Source organism: Phyllostomus hastatus, unplaced genomic scaffold (assembly GCF_019186645.2).
Source record: "Phyllostomus hastatus isolate PE091 unplaced genomic scaffold, TTU_PhHast_1.1 phas_contig_86, whole genome shotgun sequence".
In the NCBI taxonomy this organism is placed as follows: Eukaryota; Metazoa; Chordata; class Mammalia; order Chiroptera; family Phyllostomidae; genus Phyllostomus; species Phyllostomus hastatus.
In genome coordinates this window covers 76,288,348-76,307,627 of record NW_025333977.1, presented here as the reverse complement: position 1 = coordinate 76,307,627, position 19,280 = coordinate 76,288,348, and the positions used below count along the sequence as shown (strand labels likewise).

Sequence of the window (19,280 nt, the reverse complement as noted above, 5' to 3'; positions counted from 1 at the left end):
ACTACATTTCTCAGATTCCCTTGCCAGTGGGGTTGCAGTTTACTTCTGTGCATGGAAGGCACTTGCTTGAACAGGAGGCAGAGAGAAAGATTCCTTTTCTGGCTCCAGCGTAGGTGGCAGCAGTCTAGTACCAACTTCTGTAGAGGTGGTGCCGGCAGCAGTGCGCTTCTGCAGGGCCGCAGCTGATGCCTTCGGAAGTGACTGCGTAGGCAGGCAGCTTGGGAGTGAGCCCTGTGGGTTTACAGGCAGGAAGGTCCCTTTGGGATTGGGGAGACTGACTGCAGTGCTTGACTTCTGGTATTACCACTCTTTTCACCCCATTTTTGCTCCTTCTCCTGCGACAACTTGGAAGCTTTATTCCTTATATTAAATCCTTCTTTGTTTGAAGTAACTGCAGTAACTTCCATTTTCCCAACTGAATCAGTGATCATTATACCGGTCCTCTGCAGAGACACAGGGGTCAAAACATCAAGATTTTAGGGACCCCAGATGGCCACCTTCACCAGGAAATACAACCTTACATTTTCAATTAGAGATAAGTCTTAAAATGAAAATATGCCAGGGGAAGCAATCATATTGGCTCAAATACTTACAAGGGAGCATTAATTGAACCAATCTGTCTTCAGAGAAGCTTTTGTAAATGGGGAAAAGGGAGGAGCTTGCAAACAGCACTGTGGCCCAGAGAGGAAGCCGGGATGAGAAACGGAAACAGAGTCCCTCAGAGTGAGGAAAGTCTCAGTGGGGAAAAGCAGGAGTTTGCCCCGGGAGCTCTGTCTGTAACTTACCTTTTTTTTTCCTGTTTGTTTTTAAACTGTGATAAAGTAAATATGTAACACAGAATTTACCATTTTAATATTTTTAAGTGTATACTTCAGTAGCAGTAAGTCCACTCACATTTTTGTACAACCGTCACCACCAGAGCTTTCATACTTGTCTAAACTGAACCTCCATGCCATTATATGGTAACTCTCCATTTCTCCCATCCCAACCCCCTAGCCACCGCCGTTCTACTTTCTGTCTCTATGAATTTGGCTACGCTAGGAACCTCATATAAGTGAAATCATAATAGTTGCTTTTTTGTGCCTGTCTTATTCCAGTTAGCATAATGTCTCCAAGGTTCACCCATGTCATAGATGTGTCAAAATTTCCTTCGTTTTTAATGCTGACATATTCCATTGTGTTCCATACACCATGCTCTGTGTAACTATTCATCTGTCAATGAATATCTGACTTGCTTTCACCATTTGGTTATTTGAAATAATGCTGCTATGAACATCAGTGCACAAATATCTGTTCAAGTCCCTGCTTCTAATTCTTTTGGGTAGAAAACTCCTACCTAGAAGACTAGTTGGGTCACCCTGTGATTCTGGGTTTAATTTTTTGAGGGTCTACCATACTGTTTTGCACAGTGTCTGCGACATTTTACATTCCTGCCAGCAATGCACAAAATATCTAATTTCTCTACATCTTCATTAACACATTAACACTTGTTATTTTCTGCCTTTTTTAAAACTTGGTAATAGCCATCTTATTGAGCGTGAAGCGGTATTACATTGTGGATTTAATTTGCATTCCCCTAATGGTTAGTGATGTTGAACATGTATTCGTGTCCCTATTAACCATTTATGTATCTTCTTTGGAGAATGTAACTTGACTTTTTACATGAATTAAAAGGAGAATAAAGAAACTTAAGTCTGTATGTAGAAAGAAAAAAGTGTGACATCCCCAACCCCCCACCATATGAGCTTCAAAGACTATGAAAAAGCTATTTTACAGGATGTATGCAATAACATTTTTACATATATTGGGGGCAAATGGATGCAGAATGGGACTTTTCTGCCTAGTCAAGAAACAAAAAAAACTTAATCAGAAAGCAGATTCCAATATAAATTCAAACAAGTTGTGAAATAAAATGTATAAAAGCATGTCAGTTTCTATTGAAGTATGCATAAGACTCTATAAAAATAAAGCTATCCTTGTCATTCAAATTGTGATTTACATGTGTCTGGGCTTCAGATGTTGGGAAGCTGCATTTTAGGCTCACAAAGTAGGGAGGAGGGGTGTGAATGTGAAAGAAACAGCAGATCAGTGAAAAGAATAAAAAGAACTGCTTACTGGCTTCTCTCTTTCATGTCCCACTTGAAGCCCACACAAGTGATGCCGGGACTGTGCAGGGGAGAAGGTTCTCTGGGGCAGCGAGGAGGAGGATCGTCTGCTCACGTTGGCTAAGGGCATTTGTCTGAAGTGGGCATGTGGGAGGGAGTCTGTCTTCAAACCTAGACACAAGAGAGATCTGTTTGCTTTTATAATGCCTTTTCCCCTCCCTCCTCATATTTTTACTCTGAAGTGTATGCAAATTATTCAAGCATCTGGGGCCATCACTCTCTCTACAGCTTTTACTAAGCTTTGTGCCATTCACAAAAGAATAGCAATGTCGATAATTAATTGCCAAGTTAATTGGAATCCACATTGCATCAAATTTTTATCCCAATATTTTGGTTAAAAAAAAGTACCAATGTTAACAGCTAACAGAGTGGCTGATACATAGCAGATGCTTGATGTATATGAATGAATGAACAAGTGAATATCTGAGCCCTCATTGTATCTTCCCTGAATTAATTATAATTGCTTCCTAACTGCTCTCCTTGTGTTCCCCCTAATTGCCATCTACCCGACCATATAACTGGAAGTCACCTCTAACTCCTCCTTGCTGCCTCTGCACTAGCTAGCCAGCCAGCTGGGGGCTGTTGTATTGCCTCCAATGAGCTCTACACTGCTGCTACTCCTCCCCAAGTCCCCTGCCACAGTTTAGTTCAGGCCCTGATCAACTGTCACCTGGATATTTTAATCATTTCCTAATCTTCTGCTTTTCCAACAAACTGTGCACATATTAATACATCCACTAAAATTGCAACACAGTGATCTTTCCCAAATCAAATGACACCAGAAATTTCATTTCCAGAAGGCTATGCAACAGAAACCATAGGCATGAATTCGTAATGCACAATGGTGCTCATTGTATTGCAATTTATCATGCCCAAAACTGCAAACAAACTAAATATCAACCTATATAGGAATGGTTAACAAATTGTTTATCCTTAAAATGGAATACTATGTAACTACAAAAAAGAAGTAGGTAGACCTGCTTGCATGAACTGGCATGGAAAGTTGTTCATACAGTGATATCTTAAAAAGAAAAGTGGCATACAGGTAGACAGAAAAACATACAGTGATAGAGCATTTTGCACAAAATGTGTATATAAATTGTGAAGGACAGAGTTAATTTAACAGGCCTGATCATAATCCTTTGAAAGTTCTGCTTACACACTTAGCCTTTGGCGGGCTTCTGGGAAGCTGGAATTCAGAAAGGTTCCTCCTTTCTTGAGTGATGAAAGTGGCTCACTGAGCCTAAACTGTGTGTGCAAACAGCATGGTTTACGCAGAATTTCTGCTTTCCTTCTGGAAGTCTGAAACTACGTATGTACCAGTTAGAGGCTTTTCCTCTCTGCTCAGCTCCCAGTAAAAACCCTGGGTATTGAGTCTATAAAGAGCTTCTAATGTTACCTCTAATGTTACCTACCCGGTAGGTAACATTCCACAGAGTTGTCACTTGTGAAGGGTTTCATTCATTGCTGGGCAATTAAGCACACCTTGTGTGACTACCCTTCCCACGGAGAGGACCCTGGAAAGCTTGTGCCTGGTTTTTCCCAGACTTTGCCCCACTCGACTTCTCTCTTTGTTGATCCCGCTCTATATTGTTTCACTGTAATAAAACGTAGCCATAAGTATTATCATAAGCTTAGTCCTGTGAAAGCTCCTAACAAATCATTGACTTGGAGATGGTCTTGGGGATCCCCAACACAAAAATATGCAGCTTTAATATAGATATTTTTATATTTATTTTATATAGGAGAAAGCCTGGGATCATTAGGAATTTTAAATTCTTAGTAGTATGTTAAAATTGTCATTTTACCTCTTACTATCATTGGGGCTCAAAACAGGCCACTTCAAAATATCGCACAATGACATGTTGATTACTTTAAATTAAAGTGACTAGACCAGTTGCCAATGCCACAGGGCACGTCGATCCTCCCTAATCTCCTTGAACAGAGCAAGTAATTTCCCATGTGAAACGTGTCCTCCCACACCTGGAAGACACCCCTCTATCACCGGGGTTAAACTCCGAGCTGAAGTCTGTGTAATCCAATCTCATTGCCTGTTTCCAATGTATTACTTTGTTTAGACTCCTCACTAATGAATACCCGAAGCTTGCTTCCTTTCTAATGAGCACTACTTGCCTTTGTCCTGTCAATTCTCACAAACTTACTGCTTGTCTAAAAAGTGTAAAAAGGTGCCTTGTTGGATCATTTCTTTGAGCCTCATTTTATGATCTGAGCATCATATTATGATTTTCCTGTGTGCACATACTAAATTGTTTTTTTCTCCTGCCTGTCTAGTATTATGTCAGTTTTATCATTTTATTATTAATCCAGCTGCAAGAACTACAGAAGGGTAGAGGGGGCAATTCTCCCCCTCCCCAACACCATGTAATGTCTTTAAAGCTGTAGAAATACAACTGAGTTTTAATGTCATGTGTCTTTGGTGACTTACTGTGTTGTTGTGATTGCTTATGTTAGGTCCTCACATCGTGAGGAATCCCTTGAGGGGGAAATCCTGTCTCATTTCTGGCAACACCTCCAGTGGCTAGCATAGGCCTCGCACATGGTAACTGACAGATATGATGATGCTCGTTGAATTTAAAAGTAAGCAGGAGGACATAGAGATGATTTACAAATACTGGTAATCTGAAATGTAATATTTACATGTAGGATCTCCTTTCCTTCCAAGTTTCAGGTTTTTAGCACCCTCGCTTTCCCAGCTTACTTCAAGCCTCCCCAGTGTTCACCTGTATTTGAAAGAGATGGGAAAAGACTAAAATACAGAATAAAAAGATTTGACAGAGATGAAGACAGAAAAATCACTACAATTTAAATTTTCTCTCTCCTCAGCTCAGCTACAGGCAAGCAGCTGGCTCTTTCATTTGACATAGTTTATTCTAAAGAGGACAGTATGTCTCAGTATGTCTTTCCCACAGAAATGTCTTCCCCAAAGAAATCTCTGCTGACAGCATGACTGCTGTATCAGAGAAGGACAGAATATGTGTGGTGTGCAGAGTATGAAACAACTCTGGGACCCCTTTAAACTCTTTCTTTTGGATGTGCAGTTTTGTGTGACCGATTAAAATCTGGGTACCTGTAGGGCACCACCATCTAAAGATAAGCCAAGCCAAGTGTTTCGTCATTGCCTCAGGCTATATTAATCGAGAGCTGTTTGTTTGCTTGTTTTCTGTTTGTTTGTTTTTAAATTTCACTTGATACATAAAGGTAAACCGTCATAGGTTCAAATTCTGGCACCAAATTCTGAAAATTTGTCAGAGTGTAGATTTCGAGGGCGTGTAAAGAAACATACAGGAATACTCAACCACTGAAGATAAAGTGAGTTGGGTCCAAGATACTTTGTGTTTTGAATTTTAAACTCTGTTTTGACTTAGAATCTATAATTTGAGCTGGCACCAAGCCCGTCTCTCCTTGCTTACTCACGGGTGCACTGTGTGTTCCGTAGACAGTCATGGATGGGGATGGCACAGAAAAGCAGGCTTTACATATGTGTTTCGATTTTTCATCTCCATGTTGCAGCCAACCTGCAAAATATTTCCACTTGAAAGCGAGTATATGCAAGGGGTCAGGCCGGCCCTACCCAGGTTCTGAGAATAATTTAGAAGCTCCCAAAACCATAATTTAAAAACCATTAAATTCATCTCTGAGCTACTGCTACCATGGCTTCCAGCCACAGCCTTGAATAGGCTTTTATCCTGGTTAAAGGATCAGAACCTGTTTTATATGCTGAAGCTTTGTAAAAAGGTGAAGCCATCTATACAGGTTACTGAAAGAGTTTGCTTGACATTTTTATTACTCATAGCTATTTTTTAAAGTAAATTCACACTTGTCAGTGTCCATAAATGGTTGTCAGAACTTGCCCAGGGTTCATCTAGATAGTCTCTTGAGACATACTTATTAGTAAGTGGACAGATTTTTTTCCCATACGCCATAATACATAGCCTGCTCGTGGGCAAATACAAAATAGAATCTGTGTGTGTGTGTGTGTGTGTGTGTGTGTTTGTAATTTGTGTGTGTTTATAATTGGGTCATATCTCAATAGATGGGTACCTTCTTAAAAAAGGTTTTGGCCAGGTGATTTGCTTGGAGCATCATCCTGTACCCCAAAATATTGCGGGTTTCTATCCCTGCTCAGGGCACTACTAGGTTGCAAGTTTGATCCCAAGTCAGGGTGTGAACAAATAAATGTGAGGCAATTGATTGATGTTTCTCTCTCACACCAGCGCTTCTCTCTCTCTCTCAAATTAACAAACATATCCTCCTCAGATGAGGATTAAAATAAAAATTATATTAAATTAATTTTTTAAAAGAAAGTGGAGGAAAGTTGCTTGTGTGGATTTTGGGGCAATTTCCCCATCTTTTACATCTAGGTTTAACTAATTAATGAGAAACAAAGTCTTAAAGTAAAGGTTCTTAACTTTGTGTAGGAAGGATTTCACAACACAAGTCCAGGTGACTTTAGACTATGTTTATTGAGGCTGGGACAATTAAATGAAGGAAGGGCTTAGGGTAGAAATAACAGGAGAGAGCCTCGGCAGTGCTCTGCTCTGGTTGTCTAGAAAAGTTATAGGACAGGAATGAGCCAAGGCAGGGCTGTTGTCAGCTCCCAGGGAGGTAAAGAAACGGGGGCCCTGGAGACAGGATCGGAGGGGCGGGGTGGAAAGCCCAGATTGAGCTGCCACCGCCCACTGCTCCCCTGGCTGCAAGTCTTCTGGGGACCCTAGAGTTTAAGAGAAAATAAAAAGATCATGCCCAGCAAGCGGTATAGGTGAGCTCTAGAGAACCCACCCTGAGTCTTTGTCCTGAGGGCTTTTTACCTTTTTTCTGTGAGTGAGAATCTTAGGGCAGGGTTTCAACAGGATATTTATCAGATTTCCAGGTCCATTTTTAATACACTGATGCATCCAAATGAGCACATGGGAGCAGGGATATTCTGTGGCCCGCTATACTGTCTTATTGTTATCTTGGGTCGGTGTGGCTTTTAATGGGGTTTTTGTTATTTATTCCTCTGGCTTCATCTCTTCTTGGGATTAGCTGGCACAAATGGCATTAATTGGGTCTCTGTTCTCTATGTCCCAAACCAGGGAGGTTTAAGCTATATATTCTTTGGTTAGGGAGGGAAGGTAGGAACCATTTGCTCTCAAGTGCTCTTGGTTAGGGGAGATAAGTTCTTACCATTCTCCAGCTGGCTATAAGTTGCTCAAATTGTTCAGCTTTGTTTAATTTCCTTGTCTCAGTTCCCCTATTCCACTTGCCCAGGAATTTTTCTAGCTTTTACTATCCTGCCTCAATTTGAGTAAAGTTCAACAGGCAGTAAGTCATGTGTGTATTTCTGGGAAGAGCTTTCCAGAAAAAGGAAGTCACAAGAACAAAGGCCCAGTGGCTGGAGAGGAATGAGTAGGAGGAGAGTAGCAGAGGTGTTGCTCAGAGAGATCCCAAGGGGCCAGGACTTGTAGGGCCTTGAAGCCATTGTAAGGGCTTTGGTTTTATTTGACCCCATGAGGTAGAAAGCCATTAGAGGGAGAGGTCAGAAGGGGTTAAAAGAGGCACTGGTGTGTTGGAGGAGGTGGAAGTGGTAGAGGTGACCCCAAATGCTCACTGCGAATGTGTTCTGTCAGCAGAGCTTTCAGGATTTGCTGACCAGTGGAATGAGGGGTGGAAGAGAAGAGGTTTCAGTCATCAGCAACTGGAAGAATGGAGCTAATTCCTTCTTTCTTTAAAAAAATTATTCTTCTTTTAATTTTATTTTTTTTAAATTCCACCCAAGAATATGTTCATTGATTTTACAGACAGGAAGGGGGGTGGGGTGGGGAGTACAGGAGAGAGAGAGAGAGAGAGAGAGAGAGAGACAGACTGATGTGAAAGAGAAACACTGATTGGTTGCCTCCTGTGTGCACCCTGACCAGGAATTAAACCTGGAACCCATGTGTGTGCCTGACGGGGAATGGAACCTGCAACCATCTGATGCACGGAAGGATGCTCCAACCAAGTGAGCCACCTGTCCAGGGCTAATTTCTTCTTTCAGTAAACTTTTCAGTCATTCGTTCTCTTAGAGTTATAAAGACACAGCCTTAGTGAACTGTTGGGCTGACAAACTTTCTCAGCCACAGGGCAATTCCAAGGGTGTGTCTGGGTACTGGCCCAGCACGGCTGCAATCGATCTGGACTCTGTGATACACCAGAGGTCCCTAGGAGGGTAACGGGGACTCTTGATACAGAGAGATCTGATCAGACCACTGGGGTGGAGTAGGGAAGGGCCATAGGGGGCAGCTGCCCAACGCAATGGTAAAGAGCCGGGGATGGGATTGGCTGAGAAGTTGAGTGCCTCCAGAGCACAGGGAATTATGGGAGAGAAGATTGGAAATAAAAGAAGCACTCTCGGGATCTTGGACAGCCATTGGTGGGCTGGCTCTGGCTCTCAGGCTCTTCTTCCTCAAGGACACCCAGATGATTGTGCAGCAGCTGCCTGCATTTCCCAATGGACAGTATTTTGGAAGGGAAGGAACTCCAGGCAGAGCCCAGGATCAGGCTGTCCTGGCAGAGGGTGGTGGGTTACTCTTCTTTGGGTGTTTTAGAGGGGACGATCTCTGAGGCAGACACTGACATTCTTCCAAAATTGTGTAGCTTTTTTATCTTATGTTGTTTTAGTTTGTAAACTAGCCCTATAGAAATAAGATAATTAAAAACTAACAGAGGAAATGATAGGAGAACTTAAGTGTTAAAGAGTTTACCCTTAATTGATAGGCCTAAGTGACTAATTTATGTGGAAAGCTGTTATTCCAAAATTGCGAAGCTTTTGAATAACGACTCTTCTCCTTTATCACCAAACCTTTGCCTCTGAAATTTTGTCTAGAGGGTGGCAGCCGGCAGCAGGACCCCACTTGCTGTTCGGCAATGCTATGTGTCTGAAAACCAGAGACTTTCCCTAAGAGGGAAAAGACTGTGAGTCACAGGACAAAAAATGACTCAGTCCTGAGTAATAGAAAGAAAAGGGAACTTTCTGAGTTGGTGTTTACAATGTCTAACCCCAGGTTTTTCCCCAGCCCAGACCATACTGATTTCCGCCTGGGTGCCTGGGTCCCAGGGAGAGAAGGGCATGACTGACATCTGAAACAGCAGTTTCCCGAGAAATCTCTGCAGGGTCCCTGGCCTGAGCTGTACCCAGTTGATACCCTCCTGTCAGAAGGTGACACAGGCCTGTGCCTCCTCCTCCCCACCACCCCACAAGGCTACATGGAGTTCACAAAAAAGAAGAAACACAAGTCAGACTGGGATCATTTTGTGAGTGAATGTAGGGCATTCCCTGGGAATTCCCAGAAACTTGTGATGAGAACTACAAGGGCAGGAGTGCCTACACTCAGGGCAAGGAAACACTACCAGTGAAGCACAGACCGTGTGACCTTCAAGTAAGTGGCAGTTTTTCAGGCAGGCAAAAGCATGCCTGCCCTTCCCACTGAGACCTTGGACAGGACTGGCAGCCTGCCCCAGCTGGGACTGTCCAAGGTGTGGCCTGGGTAGCTTACTGCCAGGGGCTAAATCTGGGTACCAAAGGGATAGAGTGGAGATCCACACGGGGTGGTGGGGAGGGGGCACTTCAAAAGACTTAACTCTGAGGTTTAAGTGTTTTCCCTATTTTTTTAAAGTACAACTAAATTGGTATTAATTTTTTTACCCCTTGAGTGAGGATTAACATACAAAGTGAGAGAGACTGTGATGTTGGGGTGATACTAGGAGCAAGCAGGTTCAGGAGCACATCTTGCCAAGGGCCCAGGGCATACTGAGTCTCTGCTCTGGCGTTAGCTGCCCCCGAGGGACACAACAGCCTTTAAGATCCAAGACCTTTGCGTTATGTATAAATGCATAGAGGAGAGTCAGAAGGAAGAGGTCCTATTCCCACTGCAGACAAAAAAAGGGGCGGGGAGATTCTGTGCAAAGTAACATCACAGGGTGAACTGGTCATAAATTACCAATGGAGCAGGTTGTGGGGGTAGTCACGCCCCAGACACGTTTATCTTTGTCTAAAGCAAGCCCTGTCTATTGTTTCTGTGAATTAGTTGATATAAGCCTTACTACCCTCAGGAGAGCACAGAATCTTGTTAACTAACCAATAATCCAATCCCCACCTAGCTTTCTCCCACCTTCCTATAATTTTCCTTGTTTCCCTCTTAATTTCAAATGCATAAAAGAAAATGTATTCTTCAAAACATTTGAATCTTATTTCCTGGCAATTGTCATCAGTTTGCTTCAAATAATAGCTTATAAAAATTCTTTACAGGTTTGACGTTTCTTATGTTGACATTTACTTGGCATCGTGGACTGGATTCTGAAGATGCTCACCCTGGACCTCTCCGCAGACCTGGACCCATCTGTGCTAGCGACAAGCTCGGGCCGGCTGTTGAAAGGACAAAGCCAGCGCCATGTGCTGTGGTGGCACCATTTGCCTAGCAGGCCTACGACCTTGTTGAACACGACTGCCATTTTACTCTTCTGAGCTTATGTCCCCAGGACTGGAAATTACTGGAAAGCAAGAACAGAACTAACCGTTCTCCATAGCTGCAGGCAGAAGATAGCACTGGAACAAGCTGCAGCTAATGCAAAACCAGCCACAACTTCCTGTGTTACAATGCTCCTGACAGCCCAGGGCCCACACAACAGCACCCCCCCACACACTATTTTTTAATCCAGTTATAATTCCATAAAAGCTCAAAACCCTCAGTGCTAGTACACTTCTCTGCACCTAGCCCTTTCCCTCTCTTGGAGAAGTAAAATAAAAACTTTACTTTCTGCAATTTCTTCTCTTCTTGAATTGTTTCACAGTCTGTGTCACCAACCACGCTAACAGTTGCACTTGAGTCTTCTCTCAGAATCCCAGGCTCCTCACTTTAAGTAGCAGGTCCATGACTGTATTTGGGCCCATCTTAGAAAATCTTTGAGGTAAGGGTTGAGATAACCTAGGGAAAGGGGAAAAAAATTGGATTGCTGTTTTTAATTTCAACTTTTCCACTGGATGGCTTACTGAGAGTCTGTACAACGTCTTTGCTGGTTAAATGGGAAATGGAACTCTCTTTAGCTCTGAAGGGGAAAGGACACTTGCTTCCACAAACTACAGAGCCAGAAGAAGTGATGATAGTTGTCGCATTCCCCTCAGTCCAGAGTGGTGGAGACGAGTGCCCCGAGGCATCCAGTGTGCTAATGCAACCCATTCTGGAGAAGCCCCAGGGCAGAGTTGTTTGTGAAGGGCGGACACTCTGGGATGGGTTCACCTCGGGAGAGGGACTGGTGCCTGGGAAGCATTATGGATCCAGTGCCACCCAGTAGCTCCTGCTGGCCCTTGCTAGGGTATTCTTAGGTGATTAAGAATCCAAAAATTTCCTCTAGGGCATGAAGCAGTCCTATAGGGATATTCAGTGTATTTGGCTCATCTGGAGATGTGCCTGTAAAGGCTGCTTTTCCTTAGAAGTTGGTTCAGACTCTACAGATCTGAAAGGAAAAACTAAAATTAATGAGTGACATAATGCCTCCAAGGCCAACAAACCCCATCAATAGCTGAGATTAGGATTCTTTGATACTTCTAAATTAATTTTGTGTGTACACAATTGGAAATAGTTCACTATAAAATTAGGAAGAGTTAATGGAAAACATATTTAATTGGTCTCTGGAATCTTCAAAAATAAGACCTAGATAAATGGATCAACCTACAATGTTGTTTAGGTGTCAGCCCAATTCTTTGAGGTGTTAAGGAATGACTATCCTTATTTTAAAAGGGGGGAGGTCATCCGAAACCCATTTTGTCAAGGACAGATAACAAATCATTAATGGCTACAAAACAAAATTTGGATCCAATTTTTAGCAGCAGGCAGCACCAGATGTTAGACCTTGGTCCTTGGGTTTTGGCTTACAAAGAACTCAAAGCCAAGACTTAAATACAAGCAAAAGTTTATTCAGAAAGTCACAGAAGTAGAAGACGTGAGCTGTGGGAAAGTGAGCCAGCTGGGCTGTGTGGGCTCAGGAATCAAGTTATAGAAGCAAAAAAGGAGTGCTGAGTCCTTTGCCTTGAGGGTTTTTATGTGGAGGTCTCAGGGGGGTATCTCAATGGAACACTCACCAGCTCTCCCACTGTGTTCCCTCAGAGTTGTGGTCTCTACTGATTGGTCAGCACCAGGGCAGGAGGTCATTAGTCAGTGCAGCTGGTCCTGAAGTCAGGCTGGCAGTGCTTGCCTGGTTTTGCTGCTTTCCTTGCCTGGAGCTGAAACAGAGCTGAGGACAAAATGTTATCTCTAGGCCTTAATGCTTAAGGAAGTGGTCAGACAAGAGCTTGTATGGGAGTCTTAAGAGGCTATTTTCCAGTTCCCCCTCATTCCTCCTCTAAGGGGTTCCAATACATGGCTGGCGATATGCCAGGGGAGGAAAGGACAGAGGAGAGTTGGAACTGCCTAACCAGCAATATGAAAGGTCAGGGAGTCTAAACGGAAGAACTGGAGATATGCTAGGGGAGGAAAGTCACCCTGAGGGCAAGGTCCAACCCAAGTTTTGTCTGTTCCTGGATATTCAGGGCTTTCTGCCCTGGTGACCTTCTATACCTGGACTATCATTTCTACTCTGCTCCTGCCTGGCTAACTGCCTACTGCATAACTGTTTTTTTTTTTTAATAAACTAATGAGTTTTTCTCATGACTAAAATGTCTGTGTTTGTGTCTTTCAGCGTGTATCTACATACTTATGTTGTAAATGTGAGGTAATTTTCGACCTCCAGATAGTCTGTTAAAATTAATGGTGAGTGCTTGTAAAGACTGGCTATTCTAATGTTCTCAGAAGTACAGAAGCTAACTCAAATGCTTTTTAAGTAGCTAATGTTAATCTTTAGAAAATAAAAGTTAGTTTGAGTTTATTGGTTTAAGTAAAACAGACATGTCTGTTGAGTTATTGATAATATAGTTTACCCAGGTTTACAAAAAAATAAGTCCATGTTAATAATTGGCTTTAACATGTATGAAACATTTTCCTTGAGGTTATAAAATGTCTTCATAAATTTGACTTCTTAGTGTTTAATAGAAATTGAGGTTTTAAGGGTAAAAATCTTGGTATATGCAGAAATAACTGCACTGCTTCAGAAGAGACTCTGGAAGATTTTGTTTTTATATTGATTTACACAGGTAGCATTGCAAAATAAGTGATGAAAAACTTTTAGCTATATTGTACGGGTATACAACGGTTGTAAATTATACAAATAGTCAGGGCTACGCGAAACCCCAAAACTGAGCTGTGTGGTTCTTCCAGGCTCCCTGGCATACCCTGCCTTTTTATATTCCTTCATGCATCATAATGCATTGAAGCTGGACATAAATTAGATGAAGAAACTTTCGAGCTGACATTATTGAAAGGAGACATCATACACTATTGCCAAGGTTGGACAGAGTCCCTTCAAGAAAATGCCAAGCTAGTAACTGTATCCTTTCACAGGGAGCTTTCAGAAGACAAAAAGTTTAAAGATCATTGACTGCCACCTGGAGATTTTGTTTATTGGAAAGGACATCTAATAAAGGACATTCTCCAACTTGGTTGGAAGGGATCTTATCAGGTGCCTAACGAGAACAGACATCTACCCCTGTCTCTGACACACACCCGTGCCTACCACAGACTTCAGAGAGGCTGCTGGCAGCTACTGTTGCTGAACTAAAGGGTTTACCTGCACACATCAAAGCCCAATCAAATGCAAACAGGAGTTTGCAGCCAAGAAAGTAAAAGTTTATTAATTAAGGGAATGACGCCACATCTGGAGTCACAGCTGAGCTTGTGCTCAAAGACCTGGCTCCATGATGGCCTGCACAGAAACAGACTACATACAGAAAAAAAAAATGTTAATCATGGTAATTAAGGGAGTAGGGGCCGTGGGCTCTCCTGATTGGTTGGAGCAAGACTAGTTTATTGTATCAGGCCGTGATATCAGCTGTGGCACCATTCTGTCTAGTTGCAAGAGAGTATGGTTGTTTTTCATGGGCCTGGGACTGAATCACAACTGAGGTCAAGATGTTATCTTTAGTTTGATCCAAAACTCTGTGTCCTTGATCAGCAGATCTGAGACTTTGTTCTAAGGCGGTTTGACGCTGACCAGAACCTGATGTCCTAAGGGATTCAAAGATGAAAGGAAATGAAAGGCGGTTAGTTGAGTCCTGGCGCCAGTAGACTAGACAAGGCCAGTTTGAATCAAAAAGACCGAAAGGGTGAAGGGTCATGTTAGAGAAATGGAGTGTCTGCACAATCACACTATCCCAAAACACCCACAATGCCTGTCTACCTACAGTTTGAAAAGAGTTGACCAGCCAGACCTTCACTTTTTGGCCTTGCAAACATACCTAATCACTAATGCACTAGTGATTAGGTATTGCCTGAGGACTGAGTTAGAGGAGACTGATCATTTGTAATGAGGTACCTGTGACAGAGGGTTTGCCTAGTGCTATAAGTGACCCCTGAATGGGATTTTTAAAGAACAAGAGAATGGAGTTTACCTGGAAGGTGTTGGGTCTTCACGCACCTCCTTCCTCTACCCAGCAGAAGCACAGCTTGGGTTTCGTCTTCCCAGCCCTCAGGTCAGTGTGCTATTCTCCTCAATGCTTCCTACCTGGAACCAGAGCTACCGCCTACCCTCTATTGTTTGCTTCGAATACACCCATAATGAGTGGGAGTAAAAGTTTGCTACCCCAAAGTATGTCCTTTTGGATATTGATTATCTTAAGCTGGTTATTTTTAAGAAACAAACAAAAAAATCAGGAAGAAACTTTGACCTTCCCCCAGCTACTTCTAAAAGACTTTAGGTGGAGGACCTGCTCCAGAAAGGGAGCTCTCATCATAGGCAATAACTACAGCTGACCCTTGAACAGCACAGGTTTGAACTGCACGGGTACAAGTATATGCAGATTTTTTTTTCCAATGAATATATTTTCTCTTTCTTATGGTGTTCTTAATAACATTTTTCTCTTGTCTGGCTTAACTTTATTATAAGAATACAGCATGTAGCACAAATAACATATAAGATATGTGTTCTCCAACAGTTTATGTTATTAGTAAGGCTTCCAGTCAAAAGTAGGCTACTAGTTAACTTTTGGGGAGTTGAGAATTATATACAGATTTTTGACTGCATGGGGGTTGGTGTCCCTAATTTCCCCAGTTGTTCAGGAGTCAACCATATAGTTTTATATAAACTATAGGGGTCCGGCACAAATAAGGCCCTTTTTGTGTTACAAACTCTTTTATTAAAAAGTCATAAGCACATAATTCTGTAATATAGCAATATCACACTCAAGCACACCTTTGGACATTTTAGGTGAAATGTCCACGTTAAAACTATAAGTTATGAAGCCCATATTAATTACCCTATCAACCACTCTCGAGCAGGAGTTACTTCTGCCAGACACTGTGTGTGTGACAGACAAGGAGGACCCTGAGCAAGCCCTGTTCGATCGAAGTCCTCTCTGTGTCCCATTATTCAAGATGGGCCAGCAAACACTTACTTACCAAACATTTACTTTTCCATCTCCATGTGAATTTCCTTCCTCTCCTTTGAAGTCCTAAACCATAACCTCACCTTTCTCTTTAGCTCAAGATGGCATATAAGCCTCAACCGCCCAATTTATGATTTGTCCTCAGGCATCATATTCTTAAAGAACATATGTACATAGGTAATAAATTTGGTTATGTTTTTCCTGTCAATCTGTCTCATGTTAATTTGATTATTAGACCAGCCAGAAGAACTAAGAGGGAAAAGGGGGAATTTCCTCTCCCCCACAACAACCATTCTGAACCTCAGGTACCTCATCCAAACATTCAGCCAATAACATGTACTTTGCTGTCAGCTTCATGAATGAGAGACTTCATTCAACGACTGAATTAAATTCAGCAAAATGAGGCAACACAGCACCCAGCACATGATAGAAACTCCCAAAGCACTGACCTCCGGGGCTAGACTTTCTTCAGTAGACCAATGTTGTTTGACACCAGAAAGAGTCTTAAGAGGATCTTAAGGGTTTAAAGTATAGTTGGCTCAGTTGGAATCAACTCTTCAGGACGGAATTGATTTGTCTGCTCTGTTCTGTGGTCCCCTATAAACAAAGCCTTTGTATAGTGAAGGCACCAGTTTGGTCTCAAGGCCTTTGATCATTGACTACAGGGGCTCAAAGCACAGCAAGAGGAGCAAAAGTGGCTGGAATATGAAAGGCCCATCACATCCCACCAACCCCAGCCCTGCGCTTGCAGCAAACACTTTCTTTAATGACTGCTCACTAGGCGATTACTAGGAATTAATTCAGTAGAGAAGATAATCAATAGATGGCCCACTGAGAGTGGTCCATTAAGACAGACCTGCTCTTCTCCTCAGGTGTGATAAATCGTGCATTTAAAGTATTCAATACCATAATGAAGGTTGTAATTAAGTGAGGCATCTTGGCATCTTAATAACTACATGCTTGAGAAGATTTAAACTTCAGACTGAGACACAGAATAACATTCATAATCCCTCAAATGGTTTTGCTTCCAGGAGAGAGAAAATAATGTCTGACTCTACTCTTGAGAAACTGACAGGGCAGATCTGTCCCCAGAATCTTATATGCTTAAAAGTAAGAGGTGACTTTGAGCACCTGCTACTGCCGCCAAGTCTTTTGTTCGTGGTGTTTCCTTGCTAGCTTAATTATTGCCATCCTCCTCCTGGGAAGAAGGCAGGAGAAAGCAGGAGAAGAGAGGCCAGGGGAACAGCGCAGGGACCGGTTGCCCCAGCAGTATGCAAATCACTTAGCAATATACAAACAACTTCCCGTAAACGCAGTAAGTCTTCCCAGACCAAACCATCTCCATGCCTGTTAATTGTTGCAAGAAAATACTTTCTGCTATCACTTCTCCTTTTGCCCTCCCCCATCCTGTTCAGAGTTTGCAGAAGCAGGAGTGTGCGCACACACACGCACTTAAAATCCAATTGTTTCCCTGTAGGTTCTGGGTAAAAATTTTTAATGCAAATTTCAGATACGTATTATAATCACAAGTCATCTGTTTGACAGTTTGCAAAACATGCATTTTGTTTATTTTCATCTCATGCAGGAGATGTGTCTCAGCAGCTGGATATTGACAAATGGCTGCTGACATTGTCAAATATCCGGATTGTGAGTCCAAGAAGAGATTCAGCAAAAGAAAGAAAGAAAATACTTTTATCCTCACACTTCTTTGTTTAAGTGCATACTGCCTTTGGTCATATTCTATGGGTAGTGTTTATGGAAAGCACACATATTAATCAGATAATTTTGTCCTAGGAAACATGTAAGGCCTGTGACAAAGAGTGAGCCTGCCAAAGTCCAGCAGAGCTCTAGCTCTGCCTTTCTGCTTCCACTCAATTCCTTGTTGTTGTCATTCCAAATTCTGAATATTGTATTTTGCAACTTCTGGTAGAGATGACAGATTTCAAGAGTAAAACAAAATGCCTGTGGAGACCATACAGGAAGATGTTAAGCTTAAAACTGTTATTAAAATTTAACTTGATGTTAGGTAAAAATATCTTGTTTTGTGTGCCAGTGAGGAGGCATATTCATTTGTAGAGGGCAGAGCTCTGTGTCTGTTGAAGAGGGGAGAGGAGCCTTCCCGGGCCTTCTCCCAGCTTCTCTGCCTGGAAGGAAGTTTCAGCATGCCTACTGACTGCCGGCACATGTGTATGGAGCAAGTCCTGCACTTTACATAAAGCTCAGACCTTGCACTTTGTGTAACTTGTAGTGACTGACCAGTGTCTACAGAACATTTGGTTCTTTAGAGTTAAAAGAAAACAAAAAGGATGCTACTGGCAGGGCTGCCTTCATGCAAAGTATTAAAAAATAACTGCTCTCTGGGTCATGGCTTGGTCTAACCATACCTACCTTTTGAGTTTTCCCTTTCCTCCTGGTGGACAAAACCCCACAGCAGGCAGGGCTCACTGCTAGTGGTGGCTCTGGTTTGCCAAGTTGCATTAGGAGGTTGAGAATACCCTGTGCTGGGGAGATGAGGGTCAGCACCACAAGTGGAGTAGAAGCTGGTGTGGCAGGCCTGGGCCAGGGTGGAGAGGTGAGAGGCAGGTGTCTAAATCCTGGGCCATCCAGAATTTCTATAGGTATAGCCCTCACAAGTATAGAGCTCCACAACTGCTGTATTGCTTTGTCTGCCCCAGAGTGTGAAATCATAGCTAGGACTGTTTTAGGGAGTGAGGATTGCTGATTCTGCAGCATCAGCTGTTAGAAGAGGTCCCCGACAGTAGTCAAGTTGTCTGAAGGCTCCTGCTGCCTTTGAGGTCAGAGAAGCTCGGGAAACTCGCCCAACCCTACCCTAGTCAGGCTTCCTCATTGCCAGTGTTGCGCAGGCAGGCATCCAGCTCCCAGGTGCCCCCCATCCTTTGCTCAACAAATACTCACTGAGTGCTTGAAACGTACCAGGCGCCGTGTTAGGTGCTGGAGTGACAGTGCTCAGGGAGAAAGATATTGGTTCTGTCCTCTTGGAATTTAACCCTTAGCAGAGGGAGACAGACCCTAAATAAAAAATCATAAAAAAGTTCATTTTAATTGGGAAATTGGATTAAGTACAATGTCATCATCCTGCAAGGGGTTGGCCAGGCACAGTGTTCTTGACAAGCTTTCTAAAGAAACTCAGACTTAGTTCGGAGAACTGCAAATGTACGTGTGGAGTCGGAAGGACTTGAACCGTTTGGCTACCCTGACCCTGGGCACAGATGAGGGCTGTGATGTGTGGGGTCAAGAGGAAGCTTGCCCATGGTCACATGGCTTATTCAGCCAACAAATTAGACTTAAGAATGTACACCAGACAACATATGAGAGGATAATTATATTAGTGAATAGTAAGAAGCAGATGGGTGGAAAGCACTGTGACTGTGTTTTTTACTTTGGAATGTATTTCTGTGTAATCTAAGCATCTGAGAACTGTTGGAGTTCTGGGAATTCCCTTCCAACAAAATGATGAAACTGAATAATAATAATCTGACTCACAAGTTGCTGGGAAGCAATCTACTATCCCCACCCATGTCCTTGCTTAACTTTCCTGTGAGGCCACATTACCCTAGAAAAATAGATTTCTTGAGGTCAGAATA

The 19,280-nt window shown here is 42.7% G+C and overlaps 2 long non-coding RNA genes across 3 annotated transcripts in view; one reads left to right on the top strand and one right to left on the bottom strand.

The window, feature by feature from the left end:
• Window positions 1-2,129: 2,129 nt before the first annotated feature.
• On the bottom strand, window positions 2,130-12,453 carry LOC123827140. 2 transcript variants are annotated; one of them, XR_006787189.1, is made up of 4 exons: window positions 12,283-12,453; window positions 10,958-11,128; window positions 5,601-5,701; window positions 2,130-2,276 (listed from the first exon to the last, which is right to left on the bottom strand). It is a non-coding gene; the product is annotated as an uncharacterized LOC123827140 (long non-coding RNA). The 2 variants fall into 2 exon arrangements; XR_006787190.1 differs by lacking the exons at window positions 2,130-2,276; window positions 5,601-5,701 and adding an exon at window positions 6,631-6,897.
• Window positions 12,454-14,612: 2,159 nt separating this feature from the next.
• LOC123827141 overlaps window positions 14,613-19,280 on the top strand; it is a 30,784-nt gene continuing 26,116 nt past the window's right edge. The window contains exon 1 of the long non-coding RNA XR_006787191.1: window positions 14,613-14,763. This is a non-coding gene — a long non-coding RNA (uncharacterized LOC123827141). The remainder of the gene's footprint in view (window positions 14,764-19,280) is intronic.